General features: G+C 43.6%; 1 protein-coding gene across 1 annotated transcript in view; it reads left to right on the forward strand.

Moving 5' to 3' along the window:
* Positions 1-26597, forward strand: part of NUP42 (nucleoporin 42) — a 111518-nt gene that overhangs the window by 67656 nt on the left and 17265 nt on the right. The window lies entirely within an intron of this gene.

Below are 26597 nucleotides of genomic sequence, written 5' to 3' on the forward strand. Positions count from 1 at the left end.
CTTGTGAGACTGGAAGATTGGGCAATCCAAATGGCAGATGAAATTTAATGTGGACAAGTGCAAGGTGTTGCATATAGGGAAAAATAACCCTTGCTGTAGTTACACGATGTTAGGTTCCATATTAGGAGCTACCACCCAGGAAAAAGATCTAGGTATCATAGTGGATAATACTTTAAAATCGTCGGCTCAGTGTGCTGCGGCAGTCAAAAAAGTAAACAGAATGTTAGGAATTATTAGGAAGGGAATGGTTAATAAAACAGAAAATGTCACAATGCCTCTGTATCGCTCCATGGTGAGACCGCACCTTGAATACTATGTACAATTCTGGTCGCTGCATTTCAAAAAAGATATAGTTGTGATGGAGAAGGTACAGAGAAGGGCAACCAAAATGATAAAGGGGATGGAACAGCTCCCCTATGAGGAAAGACTGAAGAGGTTAGGGCTGTTCAGCTTGGAGAAGAGACGGCTAAGGGGGGATATGATAGAGGTCTTTAAGATCATGAGAGGTCTTGAATGAGTAGATGTGACTCGGTTATTTACACTTTCGAATAATAGAAGGACTAGGGGGCATTCCATGAAGTTAGCAAGTAACACATTTAAGACTAATCGGAGAAAATTCTTTTTCACTCAACGCACAATAAAGCTCTGGAATTTGTTGCCAGAGGATGTGGTTAGTGCAGTTAGTGTAGCTGGGTTCAAAAAAGGTTTGGATAAGTTCTTGGAGAAGTCCATTAATGGAGAGATTACTTACCTGATAATCTCGTTTTCCTTAGTGTAGGCAGATGGACTCAGAACTAATGGGTATAGTGTGCTCGTGCTAGCAGTTGGAGACGGATCTGACGTCAGCACGTAGTACAAATACCCCTGCAGGAAGTGCAGAAGCTCAGTAATCTTCCTTGCAAAAGCATTATGGATATATGTGTGACTGACCGATTGATTAACCGAACATGATTAACCTGACCGATTGACAGTAGCTGGAAGACCGCCAGTGTTCTCAACCGGAAGGCGTCGACACCCGGTAGGGTGGATGCCCTATGTAAGAAAACATGGCTTACCTTGAATCGGTGAATCCCCATGTATATCGGCAGCCGGGCGGGATGCTGAGTCCATCTGCCTTCACTAAGGAAAACGAGATTATCAGGTAAGTAATCTCTCCATTTCCTAGCGTGTAGCAGATGGACTCAGAACTAATGGGATGTACAAAAGCTACTCCCGGACTGGGTGGGAGGCTGCCCGAGGTCCGTTTAGGATTGCCCTTGCAAATGCTGTGTCCTCCCGGGCCTGGACGTCCAGGCGGTAGAATCTGGAGAAGGTATGGATGGAGGACCATGTTGCTGCTCTACATATCTCTGCAGGCGACAGCATCCTAGTTTCTGCCCAGGAGGCCGATTGTGCTCTGGTAGAGTGAGTCTTGACCTGTAGAGGTGGCGGTTTTCCCGCTTCTACGCAGGCTTCCTTGATAACTTCTTTGATCCAGCGAGCAATAGTCGCCCGTGAGGCCACTTCTCCTTGCCTCTTCCCACTGTGAAGGACGAACAGGTGGTCCGTCTTTCGTACTGCTTCCGACATTTCCAGGTATCTGGACAGCAGCCTGCCGATGTCGAGACGACGCAGTATTTGACCTGCTTCCGATTTCTTCAACCCTTCCATGATTGGCAAGAATATGGTTTGGTTAAGGTGGAAGGGTGAAACTACTTTGGGTAAGAAGGAAGGAACCGTGCGAAGATGGATAGCCCCTGGGGTGATTCTGAGAAACGGATCGTGGCAGGACAGCGTTTGTAGCTCTGAGATGCGGCGTGCTGAGCATACGGCCAGCAAGAACACCATCTTCAAGGTTAACAAACGGAGGGACAGGCCTCGGAGGGGTCTGAAGGCGGGTCCCACTAGGAATTCCAAAACTAGGTTGAGGTTCCACAGGGGCACTGGCCACTTCAGTGGCGGGCGAATGTGTTTGACTCCTTTCAGGAAACGTGAAAAGTCTGGGTGTGTGGCAATGCTGTTGCCATCACTCCTGGGGCTGTAGCAGGATAGCGCTGCCACCTGAACCTTGAGTGAATTGAGGGACAGACCCTTCTGAAGCCCATCTTGCAGGAAATCCAAAATGATGGGAATTTTAGCGGCATGTGGATTGGTGCTGTGAGTTTCGCACAAGGCTTCAAATACTCTTCAGATCCTTATATAAGTTAGTGATGTGGAGAACTTGCATGCTCGGAGGAGTGTATCTATTACCGACCCAGAGTATCCCCTTTTCTTCAGTCGAGCCCTCTCAATGGCTCGACTAAGAGAGAATTGAGCTGGATCCTCGTGGAGGATGGGACCTTGTCGCAGCAGGTCCCTGTGAGGGGGCAGGGGTAGAGGATCCCCTGCCAGTAGTCTTCTCATGTCTGCGTACCAGGGTCTTCTTGGCCAGTCCGGGGCCACCAGAAGAACTAGGCCTCTGTGCCGCTGAATCTTGTGTATAATGTCGCCCAGCAGGGGCCATGAGGGAAAGGCATATAACAGGATCCCCTGAGGCCATGGCTGTACCAGGGCGTCGATCCCGTGGGATAGAGGATCTCGCCTGCGACTGAAGTATCTGGGTACTTGAGCGTTGGACCTGTCCGCTAGTAGGTCCATGCCCGGAGTCCCCCACTGATCCACGATCATCTGGAAGGCCGTGGATGACTGCTGCCATTCCCCCGGGTTTAGGCTTTCTCTGCTGAGGAAGTCTGCCGTAGTGTTGTCCTTCCCGGCGATGTGGACGGCGGAGATGTCCTGGAGATTTGCTTCCGCCCAAGCCATCAGGGGGGCTATTTCTAAGGATACCTGTCGGCTTCTGGTTCCGCCCTGTCGGTTGATGTATGCCACCATGGTGGCATTGTCAGACATCACTCTAACTGCTCTGTTTCGAAGTCTGTGGGCAAATTGCAGGCAGGCTAACCTGACTGCTCGTGCCTCTAGTCGGTTGATGTTCAACCCCGACTCTTCCCTGTTCCACCGCCCTTGGGCGGTTAGCTCTTCACAGTGTGCTCCCCAGCCGCTCAGGCTGGCATCTGTAGTGAGCAGGGTCCAGGTTGGGGAGGACATTTTTGACCCCCGGCTCGTGTGGCCGGGCTGCAGCCACCACCGTAACTGATTCCGTACTCTGGCTGGTAGAGGTAGATGCACGGTGTGGTTCTGTAATCGTGGGCTCCACCGAGATAGGAGGGCGTGTTGTAACGGTCTCATATGAGCCCGCGCCCATGGTACCACTTCCAGAGTGGATGCCATTAGGCCGAGGACCTGTAGGTAATCCCAAGCTGTGGGCCGGGTGGTGCTCAGCAGTGTCTGGAAACGATTCCGGAGTTTTGATCTCCTCTTGGAGGTCAGACTGACTTTGTCTCCCTGGGTGTCGAATCGGACTCCTAGGTATTCCAGCAACTGCGAAGGCTGTAGGGAACTCTTGTTTGTGTTGACTACCCATCCTAGACTTTCCAGAAGAGATATAACTCTGTTGGTTGCCCGGTGGCTCTCCTCCGGTGACTTTGCCCTGATCAGCCAATCGTCTAGGTAGGAATGGACGACAATTCCTTCCTTCCTGAGTGACGCCGCCACCACTACTATTACCTTGGTAAAGGTCCACGGTGTGGTGGCTAACCCGAAGGGTAAAGCCCGGAACTGAAAGTGTTGTTTCAGGACTTTGAAGCGTAAGTAGCGCTGGTGATCCCGATGGATTGGGATATGCAAGTAGGCCTCTGACAGATCCAGGGATGTGAGATACTCCCCTGGCTATATTGCACTTCGGACTGACCGCAGAGTTTCCATGCGAAATCCTGGGACCCTTAAGTGCCGGTTGACTGACTTGAGGTCCAGGACGGGTCTGAAGGTGCCCCCCTTCTTGGGTACGATGAAATAAATGGAGTAATGCCCAGAACTTATCTCCCACGCAGGCACTGGGATTATGGCTTTTAGGGACAGGAGCCTCCACAAGGTAGCTTCCAGTGCCGCCCTCTTGAGGGGTGGACAAGGAGATTCCACAAACTTGTCCGGAAGGAGATGAAGGAAGTCCAGGTAATACCCTTCTCGGATGATGGCGAGGACCCACTGGTCCGAAGTAATCTCGACCCATCTGCGGTAGAATAGGGTTAGCCTGCCCCCTATGGCTTCTTCCCCCAGATGGGTCGGCTGATTCTCATTGTGGGGTGCGGCCGGGACCCGAACCCGAGCCGGTTCCCCTCTTGTTGTGCCTGGTCCGAAAGGACTGGTTCCTGGTCTGAGAACGAGGTGCTTGGTAGCCAGTCCTGTAGGGGTTGAAGCGTTGAGAGCTTCTACCTCTGGATGGCCTAGGAAAAGGGCGCTGGTTCCTCCTTGACTTGTCTTCTGGTAGACGGGGTAATGGAGAGGCGTCCCATTTGTTAGCCAGTTTCTCGAGGTTGCTGCCGAACAGGAGGGATCCCTTAAAGAGCATTCTTGTAAGGCGCGTCTTGGAGGAGGAGTCGGCCAACCAATTTCGTAGCCAGAGCTGTCTCCTGGCTGCCACTGAGGATGACACTCCCTTGGCTGCCGTACGGACTAGGTCGGAGGCAGCGTCAGTGAGGAACGAGAGAGCTGATTCCATTTCTTCTCCCGGGGTGTTGTTCCTTGCTTGTGATAAACAGGAACGCTTCACCACGGTGCAGCAGGTCGCGATTCGTAGGGACATTGCTGCCACCTCGAAGGCTTGTTTCAGAATGGCGTCCAGGCGCTGGTCATGTGTATCCTTGAGGGCCGCCCCTCCCTCCACTGGAATGGTGGTGCGCTTCACAATTGCGCAAACCTTGGCGTCTACCTTGGGGCACGCCAGCAGCTCCTTGGTTGCCGGGTCCAGGGGGTACATGCTAGACAAGGCCCGACCCCCTTTGAATGAGGCCTCCGGCGCATTCCACTCCAGATCGATTAGCTGCTTTGCTGCTTGTAGGAGGGGAAAATGGTGAGCCGTTTGACGAAGGCCCTCTAGCAGGGGGTTCATTCTAGGTTCCCCTGGGGTGCCTTGGCCCAGGATAGCCAGCTCAGACAGGCATTGAGAGACCAGGTCTGGGAGATCCTCCTTAAGAAAGAAGCGTCTCATGGTTCGATACGGCTCTATCCCCGAGGGAAGTTCTCCCTGCTCGGGGAGCTCGCCTTCTTCCTCAGAGCAATCTGAATCCCCGTAAGTGGGGCTTCCGGGTGGCGGGTGGCCGTGCCTAGGTCTTGAGGGTCCAGGGGCAGGGTCATCAGGTACGTATGGGTCCGTTCAGGGATCAGACTGCATCTTGACAAAGGCGTGAATCCCCTTGAATAATTCCACCCAGGAGAGCGAAGCAAGTTCTAGCCTTAGGGGCACCAGGTCTCTAGGGTTCCCCAGCTGCTCACCTCGGCCTGCTAGGTCCGGGGTGTTCCCTGAGGAACTGGCAATTAATCTGGGCTGGGACCGGCCCTGGCCTGGAACTCCCAGGGCCTCCTCACATTGGGCACATAGGGAGTCTGCTTCCTCGCTCTGTGTGGCTCTGAGGTGGCATACTGAGCAGAGGCCTAGAGCCCTTATGCCTGATTCTGGAGGTGCCGGCTCTGTGGACGCATGGGCTCTCATACGCTCCATCGCGTCTGTTATCTCTATGCGCCGGTGCGCTCCCAGCCGAAAGTATGCACCTTGTAATATGTGCGAAAGATGTGCGCCTATCAATGTGCGCTTATCAATATAATATGCGCCCAATTACTTTCGGGCGCCTAACATACGCGCCCGTTGCCTGTGCGCTTAGTCTGGTCTGAACGCTAGATCGAGGCGGCGAACCAGGGCAGATGGCAATGGCGGGCTTCCACGTAGGCAGACCCCGCTAATCCTCACTCTTCGGAGACCAGCAAAAGTAAAGATGTACACCTTACCTGATCTTCGACGCTTCCCGGCTGCGACCCGGGCGGTCTCCGGCTGCGGGGGGAGAGGGTGATTACCGTCACCGCCGCGCTCGAGGAAGTGCACCCGCTGCCTCTAAGCCGCGCCCGAACTCGTCTCGCTCGGGGGCTAAGTCCTCACCGCGCACGGATCGGGACCGAGGCTGCCTCTGCCGCGCCCGAGCCCTTCTCACTCGGGGGCTAGGTCCCTGCTGCGATTCGGCCATCGGACCGAGGCTCTTACCTCCGAGGGACCACGGAAATCACCTCGGGGAAACTCAACTGGGGGAGGGACCCGAGGGTATCACCGCAGGAGTGCGGGGCTCTTCTTCAGGTAGGATTCTTCTATGAATTTAATCGTTAGAATTTGGAAAAACGCTCTGCGAGCGTGAAGTAGCTCCAAACTGGAGACGGAAATAACTGAGCTTCTGCACTTCCTGCAGGGGTATATGTACTACGTGCTGATGTCCGATCCGTCTCCAACTGCTAGCACGAGCACACTATACCCCATTTGTTCTGAGTCCATCTGCTACACGCTAGGAAATCAATTTTACTTAGGGAATAGCCACTGCTATTAATTGCATCAGTAGCATGGGATCTTCTTAGTGTTTGGGTACTTGCCAGGTTCTTATGGCCTGGATTGGCCACTGTTGGAAACAGGATGCTGGGCTTGATGGACCCTTGGTCTGACCCAGCATGGCAATTTCTTATGTTCTTAATATATTTCTTATGTTGCTTATAATCATATATCCCACACAGCTTGATAATCCTTTTTTTCATCCTCTGATTTATTGCTCTTTCAAGCTTTGTAAACAAAAGCATGAACATTTTTTGCACATATGTTTAGAATGTCAACTTACAAATGATAGCCAATTTAAATTTCAGTTGCAATGATCATTGCTTTCATGACACATGCTACGTTTTCACACTGTGCTTGCCTCAAGGGAGTTTACTGTAGTGGAAGAGATGTTGAAAATCAATACAAAATTTTCAAGCATTGACTTCTATCACTAATTTGCACAAAATTCTTAATGATTCATGGTCTTCATGATCATGCTTCATGTAAATAGAATGCTCTAAACTTGTAATAGCTATACCTAGTTATTCATGAATATACAAATGAGAGCTTTGCTGATGTTAATGTTCAGATAGTAACATGGTAAATAACAGCAGAAAAAGACATTACATGGTCCATCCAGTTTTAGGGTTTTTTTGTTTGTTTTTTCAAAGGGTAGCAACTGCTGCTCCGTGCAAGTTACCTTCATGCCTCTGAGGGAATTCAGAGTGTGCTGGCAGATCTGCTGAAAGATCTGTTCAGTAGATCCCTGGAAACAGGAGTGGTGCCATGTGATTTGGAGAACCTTCCCAAGAGTGGGAGCAGAGAGGAGTCTTGAAACTACAGGCCAGTTAGCCTCACCTCTGTGGTGGGAAAATTAATGGAGACTCTACTGAAGGAAAGGATAGTGAATTATTTACAATCCGATGGGTTGCTGTCCCCGAGGCAGCACGGATTCACTAGGGGAAGGCCTTTCCAGATAGATCTGATTTACTTTTTTGATTGGATGCCGAGAACTGGATTAACCTTTTATATTTATTGAATTTTATATTTTAAGCAAAGCATCCACTTTATATAGATAACATAACTCGAAATATAGAAAATAATGAAAAGGAAAAAACTATTTCAATCTCTTTAGCCCACAGTCATCATCAGGGAGGCAGAAATGAGAACAAAGGAAATTGATCAAAGAAAAAAAATAAATTGCTATTGCGTAAACTAAGGTGATATATCCTGCAATTATGACATAAATATTATCCAATTGGATATCATATCAAGGGGACTAGAAGTTACAAACATTTTCTTAGAATCAATAAATGCTTTAAGCTGTTCAGGAACAAAAATATTAATAATTTTGTTGGAACTTGACTACATTTACAAGGATACTGCAGCAGGAAGGTGGCTCCTAAAGCTCGAGTTTCCTGTGTTGCTCTGGCTAAATCAGGAAAAAGTCAAATATTATTTTAACCCATAAATTTTTGTTCATATGTTGAAAATAACACTTTATAACATTAAATCATTTTCAGAAAACAAAAACACAAGCAATGTTAATCTCTCTGCCCAGAATTGGATGAAGAACGTGTGCTTGATGTGATTAACTTGAATTTCAGCAAAGCTTGGTGGTGGAGTGGATTACTAATTGGTTAACTGAAAGGAAACAATGTGTAATGGTAAATGGGACCTGCTCTAACATGAGGAGTTTAAGTGGAATACCTCAAGGATTAGTTTGGGACCGGTTCTGTTCAATATCTTCGTGTGTGATATTATGGAGGGGTTAGAATGAAAAGTTTGCCTTTTTGCAGATGATACGAAGATCTGCAACAGAGTGGACATATCTGAAGGAGTAGAGAGAATGAGTGATTTAAGAAAACTTGAAGAGTGGTAGATTTGGCAGCTGCAGTTCAGGGCCAAAAAGTGCGGATTCAAACACCTGGGATACGGAAATCCAAAAAGGCTGTATATGAAGGAGGCGAAAGGCTATCGTGCACAGAGCAGGAGAGGGACCTTGGTGTGATTGTGTCTGGTGATCTGAAGGCGGCAAAGGAATGTGACAAGGTGGTAGCTAAAGCCAGAAAGACATTGGGCTGTATAGAGAGGGATAAGACTAGCAGGAAAAGGGAAGTGATTATGCCCTTGTACAAATCCTTGATGAGGCCTCACCTGGAGTACTGTGTTCAGTTCTATCAAAAAAGTTAGAGACAGGATGGAAGCTTTCTAGAAGAAGGCAACCAAAATGATGTGGATCTGTTTCAGAAGACCTGCAAGGAGAGGCTGAAGGATATAAATATGTATACCCTGCAAGAGAGGAGGTTCAGGGAAGATATGATGCAGATCTTCAGATATCTGACAGGTATTAATGATGCACAAACTTCAAACCTTTTCTGTTGGAAAGGAAACAGTAGAACTAGGGATCATGGTATAAAACTCCAGGGGGGATGCCTAAAAACCAATATCAGGAAATATTTCTTTATGGAGAGCGTGGTGGATGCCTGGATTGCCCTCCCAGAAGAGGTCATTCCAGGCATTTACAGGGCAGCAGTTATTACCCTTAACTGCATGGGGATAACTGCATGGAGCAGCAGTTACTACTATAGGCAGACTAGATGGATCATTTAGTCTTTATCTGTTGTCATTACTATCAGGCCGATACAGTACAGTGCGCTCCGGAGCGCACTGCTAGCCTGCTCTTGGACGCGCGGTTTCCCTTACCCCTTATTCAGTAAGGGGAGGAAAACGCGCGTACAACCCGTGGCACCTAATAGCGCCCTCAACATGCAAATACATGTTGACAGCCGTATTAGGTATGCGCGCGCGATTCAGAAAGAAAAATGTGAAGCCAAGCCGCACATTTTACTTTCAGAAATTAGCGCCGACCCAAAGGTCGGCGCTAATTTCTTCCGGCACCGGGAAAGTGCACAGAAAAGCAGTAAAAACTGCTTTTCTGTGCACCCTCCGACTTAATATCATAGCGATATTAAGTCAGAGGTCCCGAAGAGTAAAAAAAAAAAATTTGAATTCGGCCCACGGCTGTCAGGCCGAAAACCGGATGCTCAATTTTGCCGGCGTCCGGTTTGCGAGCCCGTGGCTGTCAGTGGGTTCGAGAACAGACGCCGGCAAAATTGAGCGTCGGCTGTCAAACTCGCTGACAGCCGCCACTCCTGTCAAAAAGGAGGCGCTAGGGATGTGCTAGTGTCCCTAGCGCCTCTTTTTACCGCCGGGCCTAATTTAAATAAATTATCTTACTGTATCGCAAGCACAGGAGAGTGGGCGCTCGCCCGCTCTCCCGCGTTTTTTACTGTATCGGCATGTATGTTTATGTTAACTGCCTCGCTGGACATGTTACCCCAATAAATACAGATGTCATATCCAGTGGGAATTTCTAGTTAGATTCCCTTTTTTTAATGATGCTTTATGGTGGGCTAGGCCTTGGATATGCAGTAAGAAATAGAGCTTATAAATATCTCTATTTATGGCAGAAACTGCTTAAGAACATAAGAAAATGCCATACTGGGTCAGACCAAGGGTCCATCAAGCCCAGCATCCTGTTTCTAACAGTGGCCAATCCAGGCCATAAGAACCTGGCAAGTACCCAAAAACTAAGTCTATTCCATGTTACCATTGCTAATGGCAGTGGCTAATCTCTAAGTGAACTTAATAGCAGGTAATGGACTTCTCCTCCAAGAACTTATCCAATCCTTTTTTAAACACAGCTATATTAACTGCACTAACCACATCCTCCGGCAACAAATTCCAGAGTCTAATTGTGCGTTGAGTAAAAAAGAACTTTCTTCGATTAGTTTTAAATGTGCCCCATGCTAACTTCATGGAGTGCCCCCTAGTCTTTCTACTATCCGAAAGAATAAATAACCGATTCACATCTACCCGTTCTAGACCTCTCATGATTTTAAACACCTCTGTCATATCCCCCCTCAGTCGTCTCTTCTCCAAGCTGAAAAGTCCTAACCTCTTTAGTCTTTCCTCATAGGGGAGTTGTTCCATTCCCCTTTATCATTTTGGTCACCCTTCTGTGTACCTTCTCCATCGCAATTATATCATTTTTGAGATGCGGCAATCAGAATTGCACACAGTATTCAAGGTGCGGTCTCACCATGGAGCGATACAGAGGCATTATGACATTTTCCGTTTTATTCACCATTCCCTTTCTAATAATTCCCAACATTCTGTTTGCTTTTTTGACTGCCGCAGCACACTGAGCCGACGATTTCAATGTGTTATCCACTATGACACCTAGATCTCTTTCTTAAGGCTGGACATGAGATGCAGTGAACTAAATAGCAAGCAAATATTTACCAGCAGGAATACACCAGATATAACCAGTAGTTTACTACTAAAAGACCATTAGATTGCATTAGTAAGGCTTAGCTCGTGACTAATTAATAGTTATTAACCTAACGAATATTTCTACCGCAGTTCTTTTTTCTGTACCAGTCATATTCAATGCCATTCTCCTTTCTTAGGAAAAGTATGCATAAAAATGAATAATCATAAGTAGGGGGATAATACTGATATTTGATTTGCTTGTCTGGTTAACCTTAAAAGGGACTTCTGCTTTTTATTCCTTTTATCTATATAAGAACTAATTTTAACTGCATTGGTTCAGAATTGCTTCTCCTTTTTGGCAAGTCAGTTCTCTGTGAATGCACATACAAGGAATAATAAGAGGAGCTTATAACTGCAGCAGTTTTGGGGTGAGACTCTTGTTGGCTTTTTTTTTTTTGTCTGAGGAGTGAATGGGACCTTAGGATTTTTAAAAATCATTTGAAATTCTACACAGGTTATCTTTTCTTCATTTCCATCCTTTAGCCACTAGGGATCCTCTGTGTTTATTCCACACCCTTTTGAATTCCGTTACCGTTCTTCAGTACCTTATCTGGGAGGGCATTCCAGTCATCCACCACCCGTTCCATGAAATGTTCCCTCTTGGGTTTTTCTTTTAGTGGATAATATGGATAGTTGCAAGAATATTACAGTGTCACTGTCTCTAGTCTCCTGGACAGTGTGTCTTTTTGGGTTTTTTTTTTTTTTTCAGGTTATTTTATGGCATTCAATAAGCAATTAGAACTTGGACTCGATCCATGTAAGTAATTGGAGAACTGATTTTTAAGTAAACATATGCTGCTTCTCAGTAGAAAGAGCTTGTCGTAAGAAAACACATCATTACATGTTATGAAATTCAGCAATATGGAATTTCAAGCTTTGCTTAATTGTTGATTTTTAAAACATTTTCAATTATTTCAAGAAATAGTCTGAGAGAAACAGCACAGAATCTGCATCCATTCCAAAAAATAACTCATTCTGCAACAAAGTCCACAAATAAGGAGGGGAGAGGTGTTCAAGCTCATTAGACATTACAGTAAGCAAGAAAATATATGCATGAGAAAAATTCAGGAGGTCAACTACCAGCTGAACGGCAGGAAAAAAAACCCCTCGAAAACCAAATTTAGGAAAATTTTAAACCAAAGCCAGATATGTTCCACCAATAAGAGCTGAAGAATCAAATTTTGATTTGTTCCACTTAACAATTTTATCTCTCATGAAGGCTGCTAGTTGGGATGGATGAAAAAAAACCCATGACTTTGATGCTTAACCATTTAAAAGATTACTTAAGGGAAAACTTGGCTCCCAACCGAATTAACATCGTGCTGCATATATATAAATATCTTCTTTTTAACCTGAGGAGATCAAAACACAACAGAAAATACCAAGTCTTCAAAAAAAAAAAATTTCTGTGTTTTTAAAAGAAAAAAGTTAATAAAATTTGGCTGAAGCAACACAGCTTTCCTCATAGTCATATCTTCCCCTGTTCCAAGTGCTTATATAAGCTTTAAGCTGGCACCCTAATTCTCTTCAGGCAAGGACTGTTCTGGTGACCCAGTCACCTTTTAGTTAAAAGCCAAAAAACCAAAAACCCTGGACAGGTGGAATAGCATCTTCAAAATCTCACATAAATAATACTTAAAGCTAAATTTGAAACATCTGGAATCTGAAATTTTTATCTTTAGCTGCATTCTCTAAACTCTGTCCTTTTGGAGAATGTTATCCTTTAATAATCTGTTTGTTTAACCTCTCAAACAGAGGAAACCTGCCCATTAAGTGCTAAAATGTGCTCCTTATCCATTTCCAAAGTCTGTGTTTAAGCTTGAAATTTAAGTCCCGTGGAGATGGCTTAAGTGGCCATAGCTTTTCTCTGCTATTAATATCGTCTTCCATTGTGCTCCCCCTGTGAAGAAGTCCAATCTTCCACTCGGTAGCACCTGGACCCAGTGTTGGGGGTAGCGCATTCTTTTAGGACTCCTCCTCTCCTCCTTTCTCCACACTCCGTGACAACTCCAGCTGATCTCCCAGTGTATCGGATTTGGCCTTGGGAATTTCAAGCACCTCCTTCACAGGGAGGAAAGGAAGCTAGTAAGTTTTGATGGCAAATTCCATCCCAAAACAGACATCCACAGGTATCCTCCAGCAGGCAGCAGCAGAGTACTCGTTTCAGGCCTAAAGAAAACCTCCGCTAACAGTGTCAAACTCATTTGGAGCTCCATGCACAGCAGACCTGGCTCTGCCCTAGTAGCAGAAACAAAATAATCCATCCGGCCCCCTACTACTGCAGTTGATGAAGGGTGGGATCTTGTTTTCCCTTTGTCATATGAAGCTTTCAAAGAAAAGACAGCGAGCCAGGGTAACAAAGAAATACTAGGAGAGCGTTGGCAGTCTGCTGCCATAGAATGTTTATTGCTTTTCAGCATCTGTTCCAAGTTAAAAAAAAAAAAAAAAAGCCCTTCTGTTTTTTTGGCACCATGTGCCTGAGCTTGTTGGGACAGTTTGCTGGAAATTGTGATCCTTTTGTGAGAGTTAACTTTTTACAAGTATGCGCAAGCAATAATATGAAAACAAAAAAAAAATCCTTTCAAGTCATGTAGAGGTAGATGCATAAGCAGCACAATAACATTAATAAAATCTTTTCTATACTTTTTTTTTTTTTTTTGCAAGTCTTAGTTTCAAATAGGAATGCACAACAATTCCAGTTCAAGGCCAACAAACAACAATACAGTGCAGTGATCTTAATGATACCTGACATCCTTGGAATTAATTCTCAGGATATAAGATGAAGAAATCTTGAACCACTTTTTTTTTTTTTTTTTTTTTTAAATAGTAGTATCCCATGAGTTGTTATAGATTTCAAGGGATGTTTTCTGTTGTCTTCCACTTACTGGGAAGTGCGGGATCTTGTGGGTTTCGCTCGTCTGATGCATGCAGTTTGCCTTGAAGTAGATGATTTTGTATATCAGGAGTATGATCAGCCTGCATTTGGAGAGTTATATGACCTTCCTGTGCTTACATGTGAAATATTACATCCAGGCAGTTCAGGTTTAGTTTTCATGCCTTACTGGCACTCTCACGGCTGTTCAGGAAAGAAGGAAATCACGTTTTGGGCTAAACAGTTTTGACTTTAAAGTTGTTTGATTACTTCTTTTAAGGTTTGTCCAGCCATCGTCTTGGAAAGCCAACTAACTGATGGAAAGATTTCCCCCCTTATCAGGATCTGTACATATTCCCTAGCTGTTACTACTTTTTTTTTTAATTCTCTGGAAAGTTTTATGCACTGCTTCTAAGGCAGGGCTGAAAACATCCCAGAAGCCAGGTCACCTGGATGCCTAAAATTCAGAGAAGGAAAAGAAGCAAACAAAATTGAACTGGTGCCTATGTTTCTTCTAAATATATTTCCACACCTGGTTTAAGATGTTGCTGGACTCCATTGGTGCTGTTCTCTTGCTGTATGCTGCTAGTTGTATCCAGAGTTACTTCCTGCAGACAGTCAATCCACGGTGTTTAGAATAAATCCTTCCTTTTGCATTCTTCTAGTGAGAGATGATAAACTGCAGAACGGGGTAAATTTAAAATGAGGGTCAGTCAGTAAATAAGGTGACTTTAAGTATAGCATTAAAACAGTTTAAATTCATCTTATTTGTTACCCCTTGCACATCTATATGTATATATCAGTTTTAATAAGGTCCAGGAGCTCAGCTTTCCTACTGCTTGCATTGTAGGCAACAAATTGGCCGTTTGCGAAGAAAAATGGAAGATATGTAAAGTCGTTAATGGAGACTAGTATGGGACACGGACATATTTTGCAATTATACAGGGAGATTCACTCGAAAGAGGCCCCAAATATTCTGTATTAACTCTCACTAGGCCAAAGCAATCTGAACAAAACAATGTCCAATGTGCTTCTCTGTATATGGAGCTTCGAACAAGCCGGGATGACCCCGCATCGGAGTGGTGAGATAAGCGCCAGATAGCCACCGTGACTTATAACCTCTGATTGCAAGATAAAGCAACGTCACACGTCAGCAAAGAGCATAGCAGAAATAGTCCTTTTTCGGCAACAGTGTAATTGCAAAGGGGTTTTGGCCACCATGGTCGCCGGTTCTGACACCACCAGACTTTCTTCCTTTGGGGTGTGCTCCAAGGAAAAGTCTATCGGAACAAGCCTCACACTGTGGAAGATTTGAAGGAAAACATCCAACGTGAAATTGCTGCTAATCCTCCAATATGCTCACAGACACGTTCAGGGACATGGAGCGCCGCGTCAATGTCTGGCAGAAAACGGTGATCACTTCCAGCATTGCAAGTAATGCACAAGATGACACATACGTCAAGGTATGTAGCGTATTTTTTTGGGTTCAGATTGCTTCATCCTAACGGAAGTTACAACAGAATATTTGGGGCCTCTTTCGAGTGAATCTCCCTGTAGAATTAAATTAGCAGCCCGGTTTGTCTGGGAGGCTGCAATTACAGTAATTAGAAGTCCTAGTGGAGTCTGTCTGGCAAGCTACATAAGGGACCTAGGATGCGGGATGTTCAGGTAACTGTTGTGGTGAGACATGAGAATGAAGAGATGCTGACTAAATCGGGGATCTTCTGGGCTCATCTACCCAAAATGGTGGCATGCTAAGGAGGAAAACCAAACATCCTCAATAGGGAGTGATAACTTACAGGCAGTCCTGCTGTATGGCTGGCTGCTGGAATCAGGAGTGTGGTCGGGGAAAATCAGCATCCGGGTTAGAGGTGCAGGTCCGTCTATGATGATGCAGCTGGCTGGAGGATCTGCTTCTGATAACACAGCCCAAGCAGCGACAGTGGCTGCCGAGAAAGTTTTAAGAACATAAGAATTGTCATGCTGGGTCAGATTAAGATCCATCGACCCCCCCCCCCCCCCCCCCCCCCCAGCATCCCGTCTGACGGTGGTCAATCCAGGTCGCAGATACGTGGCAGATCCCCTGAAGTAGATCTCGTTCCTGTTACTCACTCCCAAGCATAGCCCTAGCTTTCTGTAGTCTACCTTAATAACTTTTTATGAATTGTACTCCAGGAATTTGTCCAAACCTTTTAAACCCCGCAATGCTAGTCGCCTTGATTGCGTTCTCTGGCAACAGATTCCACTGCTTGATTATGTGCTTGGCGAAAAAGTACTTTTTACAATCTGTTTTGAATCTGCTGGCTGTTAGTTTCATGGAGTGTCCCCTTGTTTTAGTTTTTTGTTTTTTTTTTAAGAGATAAATGTAACTTCTTTATTTACCTGTTCCACCTCACTCATGATTTTATAAACTTCTATCATGTCCCTGCTCAGCCATCTCTTTTTCTTAGCTGAAGAGCTTTGCCCTGTGTAGCTTGTCATCATAGGAGAACCGCTCCATCTTTATCATTTTTGTTGCTTTCCTCTGCACCTTTTCTAGTTCTGCTATGTCTGTCTTGAGTTGGGGTGACCAGAACTACACAAAATGCTCAAGGTGGTGTTGCACCATGGAGTGATACAGACGCAATGTGATATTTATCTTCACTATTTATTGATCCCAAGCAGGTGCCCATCTAGCCTCTTCCTTCCGATGGGCTATGAGATATCATTAGTAGTGTGACAGATAACTGGGCCATCTAGTTGAGCTGGTAGGTCTTTTTCGGCCTTAGTTTCTATATAATTTGAATTCTCTCTCTGTCCAGGCTCAGGTACATCAGTGGTCTCCTGGGGAATTAGCACCAAAAATTAAATTCTGAATGCACGATAAAATTCTGCATATTTGTATTTATCAAAGTAATGCAATATAATCACTATCTTGGAATAAGAATTTAAGCTTGCTGGAAAAGGTTCTAACTTGAAAATGCAAAATATCGTTGGTTTTTTTTTTTTTTTTTAATGAGTTCCCCCTGGGAGTACAGTAATGGTGCACCATAACTAGACTGCTTGGCTTTCTGTGATTTTTATCTTAGCAATCCACAGAGCCCTAGGGAAACTCTGAGCTGCAGGCTGTGCTGACGTTTTGCAGCTGTCAATACTTGCAGCTACTCGGTGATGTCCATGGTGGTTGCTCCAGATGGCAGCAGTTGAAAAAAGTCTGTGCAGCTTGTATCTCCTCTTGGGCTGCATGAGTAGCCAAATGAAAACCCTTGAGAATCGGGAGCCTTAACGATAATGTAGTTGATCTTTTTTCCCATTTCCTAACTCATCCCCCTCAAACACTCTCTCCCTTATTTATTACTTCATAGCATGCCTTTTAATCAAGATAGCAAAGCGTGTACCAAAGCAAAATCACAAGATTTCAGAATAAAACCGCTTGTCCTCGCGATATCCTCGCCCTCTCCCCCAGCATACACGTGCGGTCTCCCAGCTGGTCCAATACTGTTTTCTACTTCGTCACCCTAGTGCGCACTCTCCCCTCTTCCCCATCTCATAACCCTTCAACAGTGTCTCCCTCAACACATGCTCTCATGCAAAAGTAACTGTACAGTTACAGCTTCCCCACAAGTTGTTAAAAATTAGTTTACTATTTACAGTAGCTTTAAAGTGCTGTTTATTAGAACATTATTTCTGTCTCTGTGCTTGCAACACCCATCACTCAACTTCCCAGGGCCAAGATGGTAACAAGATGCTGAGGAAAAAACAAGATAGGTCTGTGAAAAACAAAACCGGCCTAACTTTCTTCTCAATCGCATGCCTTGTAGATCTAGAAGGAAACTCTGGATGTGATATCCTTATTTTGCTGAGACTTTTGAGTCTGTCTGACAGGAGCGGTTGCTGTCTTCTTCCTGCAGTGAGGGAAGATGATAGCACCAGCTTCTCCCAGGGGCTTGCAGCACCCTGCTCTTCATGCAGACAGCTACACCAACTCCTCCTCCTTCTGCCGGCTTGCAGAGTTGTCTCTACAAATTTTGCACATAAAAAAGATAAATTCTTCACTGGGGAGAAGGGGAGTTCAGTATAAATTCTGCATTGCATTTCTGAATTCCTCCAGTAGTGATCACAGGGATGATCCATTCGAGCTGCAGGTGAGAAGGAAGGAAGCCATACCACTGCTGTAGGAGCAACCTTTACTGGCACAAGAATGACATGGAGAGGTTCAGTTGTGATGGCAACCTTCCCTCCAGCTCTCAGCGAGAAGTCACTGGAATCGAGTGTCTGGAAAGAGGGGTGCAATAAAGAGACAGAAAAAAAGGAGAAAATGCCTCCTTCTCTCCCTCAAAATACAGCAATGCTAGCAAGATTGTTCAGACTATCAGCTTTCTTTAACTTATTAAAAGCATCAGAGAAATAGCTGTTAGTCTGGTGTAGCACAAATGACGAGAGGCAGGAGGAAGTGACATCGCCCGCAATGATGGTTGCTTAAGAACTGCTGTCCTGTTTGATTTTTTTTGTTTTTTTTTAATCCTCATCAACAGCAATCAGATGATAAAAGCAGTAAAAGTTGCAGCACAGGGCAGAGAAAGTGAGCAGTATGTCTACCCGGAAGAAACTAGTTGATTTAAGGCATTTTTCTTATGCTGCTGGATAGTCTCGGAGCGAGGACAGCATGTCAGGCGAGGAATCTAATAAAGATGGTGCCAACGTGGAAGGTCGCAATGATGGAGCAATGAGGACAGGCTTGGCGGAAAATTTAAGTTTGGAATCGCTTACTAAAGCAGACTTTCAGAGTTGGGTCAGAGAGTTGCAGCAGGACATGGGATCACTCAAAAATGCAGTCAGTGAGCTGAGAAAGGAGTGTGCCGATCTGGGAGAGCAGGTAGATGAAATTGAGCACAGACTAGAAGAACAGTTGGCCGCGTGGGAGCAAACTGGAAATCTGTGCAAACTCTGAAGGAGGAGAATTCCTTCCTTCAAAGATTGGATTGAGGATTTAGAAAATAGATCATGGGGAGGGGAAACCTGCACATCAGGGGTGTCCAGGAAGGCTCAGCATTTTTGGATTGCTCACAAGTCGCAACCAGTATATAATGGTGATTCTGGGGCAGGATGAAGAAGCTGAGGGAATACTGAAAATTGAGCTGGAAAAAGGCCATCTATCCCTAGCGAAACCAAAGGGTGATGTGGCCAGGGTTATCGCGGTATGTTTTCACAAGTATTTGGTGAAAGAGAAGATGTTGAACCAGGCGAGAAAGATGAAAGAAAGAAAGAGAGAGCATAAAGTGGCAATTTTTAGGCTCTCTCTCCCCAGTGATTATTTAAAAAAAATAAATAAAAAGGACTTTAGAGAGATTCTCCAAGTGCTTCTGAGAGAAAATCATAGATACAAGTGGCTTTTTCCCTTTTTAGATCACAATTTTCTACCAATGGGGTGACCTCCTAGGTTAAGGTTGGAGAAGTGGCCAAGGTTCTGCAAACAACTGGTCTGTTTAAAGCAAGCTGATACCAACTCTGGTTATACTTCTCCACTGCATACTAAAGAGAGCTCTATCAGATAGCAGAGGATAAAGTCCGGAGGGAGCTACTGCGAAGACAATCCTAGTGGCTCCTCGTCCTCACGGGATGCAACCACTTGAGGGGCTGTGGGAAGAAGTGGCTGACCGAATGAGACGAGTGGGGAAAATGGCGGTTTCTGACTGGACCTTTTAGTGAGGTTTCCCTTTTTTTATTTGGTTTTCATTTTATTAATACAGTAATGATGGGGATTGGGCTGTAGGCAGTTTGAGGGTGAGGGGTGGTGTGGGGGACATCATTCCTCAAAGTTAGAACAAAGACAAAGGGGGGGGGGAGTAATTGGAGGGCAAGGAGATGGATTTGGTATGGCAGATAATAGGAGGGGGAGGTGTGGTTACATATAGGCAGCTAGTTAGGGTCTCTTGTAAACACATCAGTAGGAGAATGTGGGCTAGGAATAAAAGTGTTTCTGGGTAACACAGGGCAATAAAAACTATAACTTTAAATGTGAAAGGGTTGAATACCTATGCTAAATGGAAGTAATTGTTGAAGGATATTTTACAAAGTGGTATTGATATTTTATATTGTCAAACACCTGAAGAGAAAAATGTAGCTAATGGTATTTCATCATTATCCTCGGCAATATTATGCCATGGCTACGGTGATAAATACTGTGGTGTGGGTATACTTTTCTTGAAAAACATCATGGCAGATGTCCAGTCGGTACTTAGGGATACTGAAGGGGGGTATATTATTGTTAAATTAAGATTTCACAAGGAAATGTATACTCCAAACACAGCACCGGGAGGGAGGGGGAAGAGTCTTACAAGATTGTCTAAGGTTCTGTGGAATAGGACAGAGAATTGTTAATCTGACAAGGTACCCATATTTGGATAATTTTGGTGGGGGCAATGTGGCAACGAATATTCATAGGAATTGTTTAAAATCTCTGATGGAGGATTGGACATTGCTAGATTGTTTCACCCTATGGAGTGTAATATCATTAATTTTATTTATTTATTTTTTCTAAAGCACACAAAGTTTATTCCAGGATTGATTACTTTCTGGTAGACAAAACTCTGGTGTCCTAAAGAGCGGGGCTGGAGGTTGAACACATTACTTGGTCTGATCACGCCCCAGTAAGGATTTCTCTGAAGGAGGTAGTAGGCCAATTGGGGAGGAGATCAGGGTTATTGTGGGAAATTTACATACTGAACTGCGGGAATATCTATAGGATAACAACACTGGGGAAGTATCGGCAGTTATGCTCTGGAATTGTTTGAAAGCAGTAATCTGAGGGAAGATGTGTGAAAAGGCAGAGAGAAGAGAAAAGGCTTATCGCTGCAATTACAACATAAACGATAGATTTCAACACACACAGGAGTTAAATTGGAGGCACTGAGAGCTGAGTTATATAAATTGGATATGAGGCATATTTCAATTATAAGTCCATCAAGAATGTTTTGAAGGGGGTAACAAAGCGGGTCGGATTCTGGCCAGGAAATTAAAAGAAAAATCGGTGCAAAATCAGATTTTACAGATCAAAGACCTGGAAAAATGATTCTAGAGAATGAGGGAATTGGTGCATGTTTTTTCTTGGTTTTACCAAGAACTCTTATACTAAACAGGTGGACATTAAGAATGCAGATATAACTGGTTATTTTAGATGGTATTTCTCTTCCATGGGTGTGAGATGAACAACAGAAGAAGTTAAATAAAGAAGTAACAGTTTTTAATGTGGAATAGGCGATAAAAGAATTTTAAAAAAAAAAAAAAAAAAAGAGGGAAAGCCCCGAGTATAGATGGATTTTATAGCTTGATGTGTCCGGTTACTGCTCCTTACTTGGCAACAATGTTTAATTCACTGTTGCTAGATGATGATATAGCAGCGGACTCTAATGTAATGGGTATAATGGTACTCGCGAAACCTGGTCAGGATGCAACATAATACAGATTTTATAAACCCTTATCTCCCTTATCAATTTGGATTTAAAACTTCTAGCCAAAGTATTAGCTAAAAAGTTGGGATCTGTTGCTCTAGGATTGATTCATCCAGATCAAACGGAGTTTGTCCCAGGAAGGCTAGCGTCTGATAATGTTCAGAGGGTAATAAACTTAGTATGGCGAGCACAGTATAGGAAGATCCCCTTGTTATTAACGGTAGATGCCAAAATGGCATTCGATGTGGACCATTGGGAATACCTGTTCAGTATTGGAAAAATTGGGGCTTTTCTAGATGAATTTGAAAATTGTATACTGCACTCAGCGCTTGTATCAAGGTGAATGGGGGTATTCACAGACTTTTCCGATAGAAAGGGGGTACCCGACAGGGATGTCCTCTTTTTCCTTGTTACTTTTTGCTCTTTACTTAGAGCCATTAGCTGCTAAGATTAGAGAGATGGCAGCAATTCTGGGGGTGAAGGTGGGGGATGAGGATTTTAAATTAGCTATGTTTGTGGATGATTTATCTATGGTTGAGGAACCTGTGAATTCTCTCCCTCCTTTTATGGCGGAATTAGGGAGGTTCAGCAAGATGTCGGGATATAAGGTGAACATGGAACAATCCAAATTGTTAAACATTTCCCTTTTGGATTCTCAGCTGTCCCATGTTAAATTTCCTTTTTAAGCTTGTGAGGAATGAGGTGAAAATTAGCACTCATAGAGGATCTGTTTTGGTTGAATTATGACGACTTATGGAAGAAGATAGATTTTGACTTACAGAGATGGCTTTGCTGGTCTTCTGTCTGTCTTGTAGGCCTCAAGATGCTTTAAGACTCATAGCTTCTCTGAGCCATCCTTTAGGGAGCCATCAGGACTATCACCACACAGCCCTAGGTCTTGAAAAATATATTAGATATTGCTGTTTTGCCTATAACCACAAAAAAAAAATCACCACCAGTTTATGGGAAGTGCAGCAGTAGCTTCTTACCTCCTGCATCCATTCAGCAAGCTGCCATAACTGGAAGTCCTTTAAGTGCAGTTGGTGGGTGCTACTTGTGCTTTGCATTGGTGACAGTTGAGGTTTTATGTTTGAACAATCATCTTCCTTTCAGATGAATGCCAAATTCAGGACAAGGAAGGCAGGTTGATCATAGTACTAGGTTCTTCATTCAGTTGTGAAGCGAAAAAGAATACGATAAATGCAGGGATGCTGAAATTCTGTGGTTGAGGGTGGCATTACAACAGACCCAAAGTATGCATCAGGCTATGCTTTCGGAAGCCCACAAGCAATCGCTGGATCAGATATGGGCAGTCCTAAATCAGCTTTTTATTTCAAAGGGAACAGAAATCTCTAACCTACTTCAAATGCCAGTTGTATAAATCTGGAAACAGAGCCAGCAAACTGTTGGGAAACTTAGTGAGTGAAAGGGCAGCGCTCTGTAGCCACAGTCATTCAAGATGGAGCTGGAGGCCTTCATCATACTGCCAAAAATAGTGAATCATGGGTTTTTGAGTCTTATTTTATTTATTTAATGCTTTTTTATACCAGTATTAGTGGACACATCATACCGGTTTACATTAGAACTGCAGGAGAAAATACATCAAACAGGTTCTGGGTATGGGATAACAGAGTATAGAGAGATGAGAGGTCGAATACTGGCATAAGTAAGCAATGTAAAATGTAAATGTCTTGTTACTATATGAAAACATTCTGAGGATATAACCCAAACTGACTTTTTTTTTTTTTTTTTAAAGCTTTTCAGTGGCCCAACATAAATGAGAAAGAAGTGAATTTGCTCATTTCCCCTATAATAGACTCAGAAGTGTATGGGGTCATACAAAAATTATCATATGTTTTATAACTGTGATGTGAAATTCCCTTCCTGATCAACTTTAGAACCCAAAACTATGTAAAGGACTTCAGGAAGCAGTTAGTCAGTATTCAAGGAAGCATTTGAGTGATGATCAGTCTTTTATGTTTGTGTAATTTTGATATTGTAATCTGCACCAAAAACTCTGAAATGAAGGGAGTGGGTGCAGAATTCTATAAAATCTTAAGGTTTTCTGTGTTACTTTAGTACAGGGTCACATATCCCACGCAATGAATCAGTCTTTAATCATCGTTCTCCCAAAAAAGCAAAAGGACCCTCAAGATGTGGGTTCCTATCACCCCATTTCACTAATAAATGTAGATCTAAAAATGACACATCAAAAAGGCGCAAACCAACTTCACTCATAACATATTCAACAATGTTCATATGTAATTTCTTCCGGATGTTAAAAACGAGAAAAAAAGACCTCAGAACCTCATGCTTATTCTAGCAAGGACATTCAGCATTTCAGAGGCCATTGTCAATCATAGGTCTTAAAAAAAACAAAAAAAAAAAAACCTCCAACCTCCAATTTTCTAAATTTTATTTCTCAATTTTATATTGATACTTTTATTAATTTAATATATTTTCTTAAATTACTCGTTTATGCTCAAGCTGTGTTCTCATTATTTAAAGATCATAGCACATTTTTCTAATGATCAAATTTTGCACTGCACATTCTGGGCACGATGAAGCTTTTAACTTATCTGACTGGATACTTCACACACAAACCATCTACATGTGGTCACTCTTCTCAGCAGTTCAAACCAGACATTTTCAAGAATGCTAGTTGTAAACCAGGAGTGCAGTGTATTTATTCATCAAGCCGACATCAGCTAACGTTTCGCCGTATGGCTGTATCAAGGCATAAACGTCCAGATATCATACATCCGGACCAAAGGGGTTTTGTTAAAGGAAGATACGGTGTATAAAATGTGAGGAAATTTAAGAGCCACCCTATACTAAAAAAAATAATAGAGAAGTTTTATGGTTCTCGGTTTGGATGCTGAAAAAGCCTTTGACCCAGTGTTGTGGCAATATGTTCTGGGCTCTGGAGCAGTTTGGTTTCCGGAGCTATTTTGACATGGGGAAAATACTGTACTGGAATCCAACTGCACGTCATCGTCTTAATGGTAGTGGTAGATATAGTATACTTGGATTTTCAGAAGGCGTTTGACAAAGTTCCTCATGAGAGGCTTCTAGGAAAAGTAAAAAGTCATGGGATAGGTGGCGATGTCCTTTCGTGGATTGCAAACTGGCTAAAAGACAGGAAACAGAGAGTAGGATTAAATGGGCAATTTTCTCAGTGGAAGGGAGTGGACAGTGGAGTGCCTCAGGGATCTGTATTGGGACCCTTACTGTTCAATATATTTATAAATGATCTGGAAAGAAATACGACGAGTGAGATAATCAAATTTGCAGATGACACAAAATTGTGCAGAGTAGTTAAATCACAAGCAGATTGTGATAAATTGCAGGAAGACCTTGTGAGACTGGAAAATTGGGCATCCAAATGGCAGATGAAATTTAATGTGGAAAAGTGCAAGGTGATGCATATAGGGAAAAATAACCCATGCTATAATTACACGATGTTGGGTTCCATATTAGGTGCTACAACCCAAGAAAGAGATCTAGGTGTCATAGTGGATAACACATTGAAATCGTCGGTTCAGTGTGCTGCAGCAGTCAAAAAAGCAAACAGAATGTTGGGAATTATTAGAAAAGGAATGATGAATAAAACGGAAAATGTCATAATGCCTCTGTATCGCTCCATGGTGAGACCGCACCTTGAATACTGTGTACAATTCTGGTCGCCGCATCTCAAAAAAGATATAATTGCGATGGAGAAGGTACAGAGAAGGGCTACCAAAATGATAAGGGGAATGGAACAACTCCCCTATGAGGAAAGACTAAAGAGATTAGGACTTTTCAGCTTGGAGAAGAGACGACTGAGGGGGGATATGATAGAGGTGTTTAAAATCATGAGAGGTCTAGAACGGGTAGATGTGAATCGGTTATTTACTCTTTCAGATAGTAGAAGGACTAGGGGACACTCCATGAAGTTAGCATGGGGCACATTTAAAACTAATCGGAGAAAGTTCTTTTTTACTCAACGCACAATTAAACTCTGGAATTTGTTGCCAGAGAATGTGGTTCGTGCAGGTAGTATAGCTGTGTTTAAAAAAGGATTGGATAAGTTCTTGGAGGAGAAGTCCATTACCTGCTATTAGGTTCACTTAGAGAATAGCCACTGCCATTAGCAATGGTTACATGGAATAGACTTAGTTTTTGGGTACTTGCCAGGTTCTTATGGCCTGGATTGGCCACTGTTGGAAACAGGATGCTGGGCTTGATGGACCCTTGGTCTGACCCAGTATGGCATTTTCTTATGTTCTTATGTTCTTATGTAACAGATTAGCTTTATGCTACGATGTGGTGTCCGGGGTTGACCACCATCAACTTTTATTTATTATGGCAGTAGAACCAGTGGCAGTTTAAATTACGAGCAAATTCTAGTTTCCAGGGCATCCAGGTTATTTCCAGTATTCTCAAAATATCTATGTTTATGGTTGAGATCCACTTTCTGGCACACCACTTATACAAAAACTTTGATTAATACCAATCTTTCGAGGGGTTACACATTAATTTAAACAAATCGGAAGCCTTATCCCTAGAGGAGAAGATACAGAGAAAATAGCAGGGACCTTTTCCATTTTATGGGCAAAGGAAAAAATAAAATCTTGGGAGCACAGGTGCCTAGAGATCTTGCACTTCTGTATAAAGCAAACATTTTAGACGTGTTACAGGCAGCGGAAACCCATCTTTATACAAATGTAGAGTATGTGTGGGTAGCTATTGGGATGGATTGGTGACAGTAAAAAGTGTGATTGAGGAATGTGTGTTTGGATGTATGGAGGGGTGGTGGTAAGAATGATGTTGCTGTGTGAATGGAATTTTGGTTGGAATGGGTTTTTTAGGGATATGGTTGGAATTTGGTTGGAATGGGTTTCTTTAGGGATATAAAACTGAGGCAGAGAAGACTTAACACAAACCATGAAAACATTTGAACTGGTTAAGTCTGCCAAAGATACATTTGATGGAAATGTAAGTTTTCTCTGTGTGTAATTGCTAAATTTTATTGTACCATCTGCTGAATAAAAAGCATTTTAAAAAATGCCCTTAAAACACATTTATTTGTATTAGCATTTAATCAGGGACCATATTGACTTTTCGGATGGATTACAGGGCAAGCCTGGTTTTTAATTTGTTTACTATTTGTTGTAATTTCGGTTTTGACTGTATATTTTCCATGTACTCAACCTCTGACAGATTGCTATGAGAGCAGATGATAAATACATTGTATTTATTTATTTAAAAGCAACAAACCTGCTGAACCAAACCAGCACTAACACCCAAAACTCAGTTACAACCTGGCCTAGAATATCAATAATACCTCCTTTTGGGAGATGCAAAGAAAACAGAACAAATTGTTCTGCTACTGTTCCCTCCTTAGAATCCATACTAACAGAATACCTTGGTCACAAATGCAAAATATAGATCCTCACCAAATACAGAATACGTGCTCACAGACTAGAAACAGAAAGGAGCAGAGACCAGCTTAACTGAAAACCCCAAGAAGTTAAACTCTGTATGCAGTGCA

The sequence above is a fragment of the Rhinatrema bivittatum genome, chromosome 2 (assembly GCF_901001135.1).
Source record: "Rhinatrema bivittatum chromosome 2, aRhiBiv1.1, whole genome shotgun sequence".
In the NCBI taxonomy this organism is placed as follows: Eukaryota; Metazoa; Chordata; class Amphibia; order Gymnophiona; family Rhinatrematidae; genus Rhinatrema; species Rhinatrema bivittatum.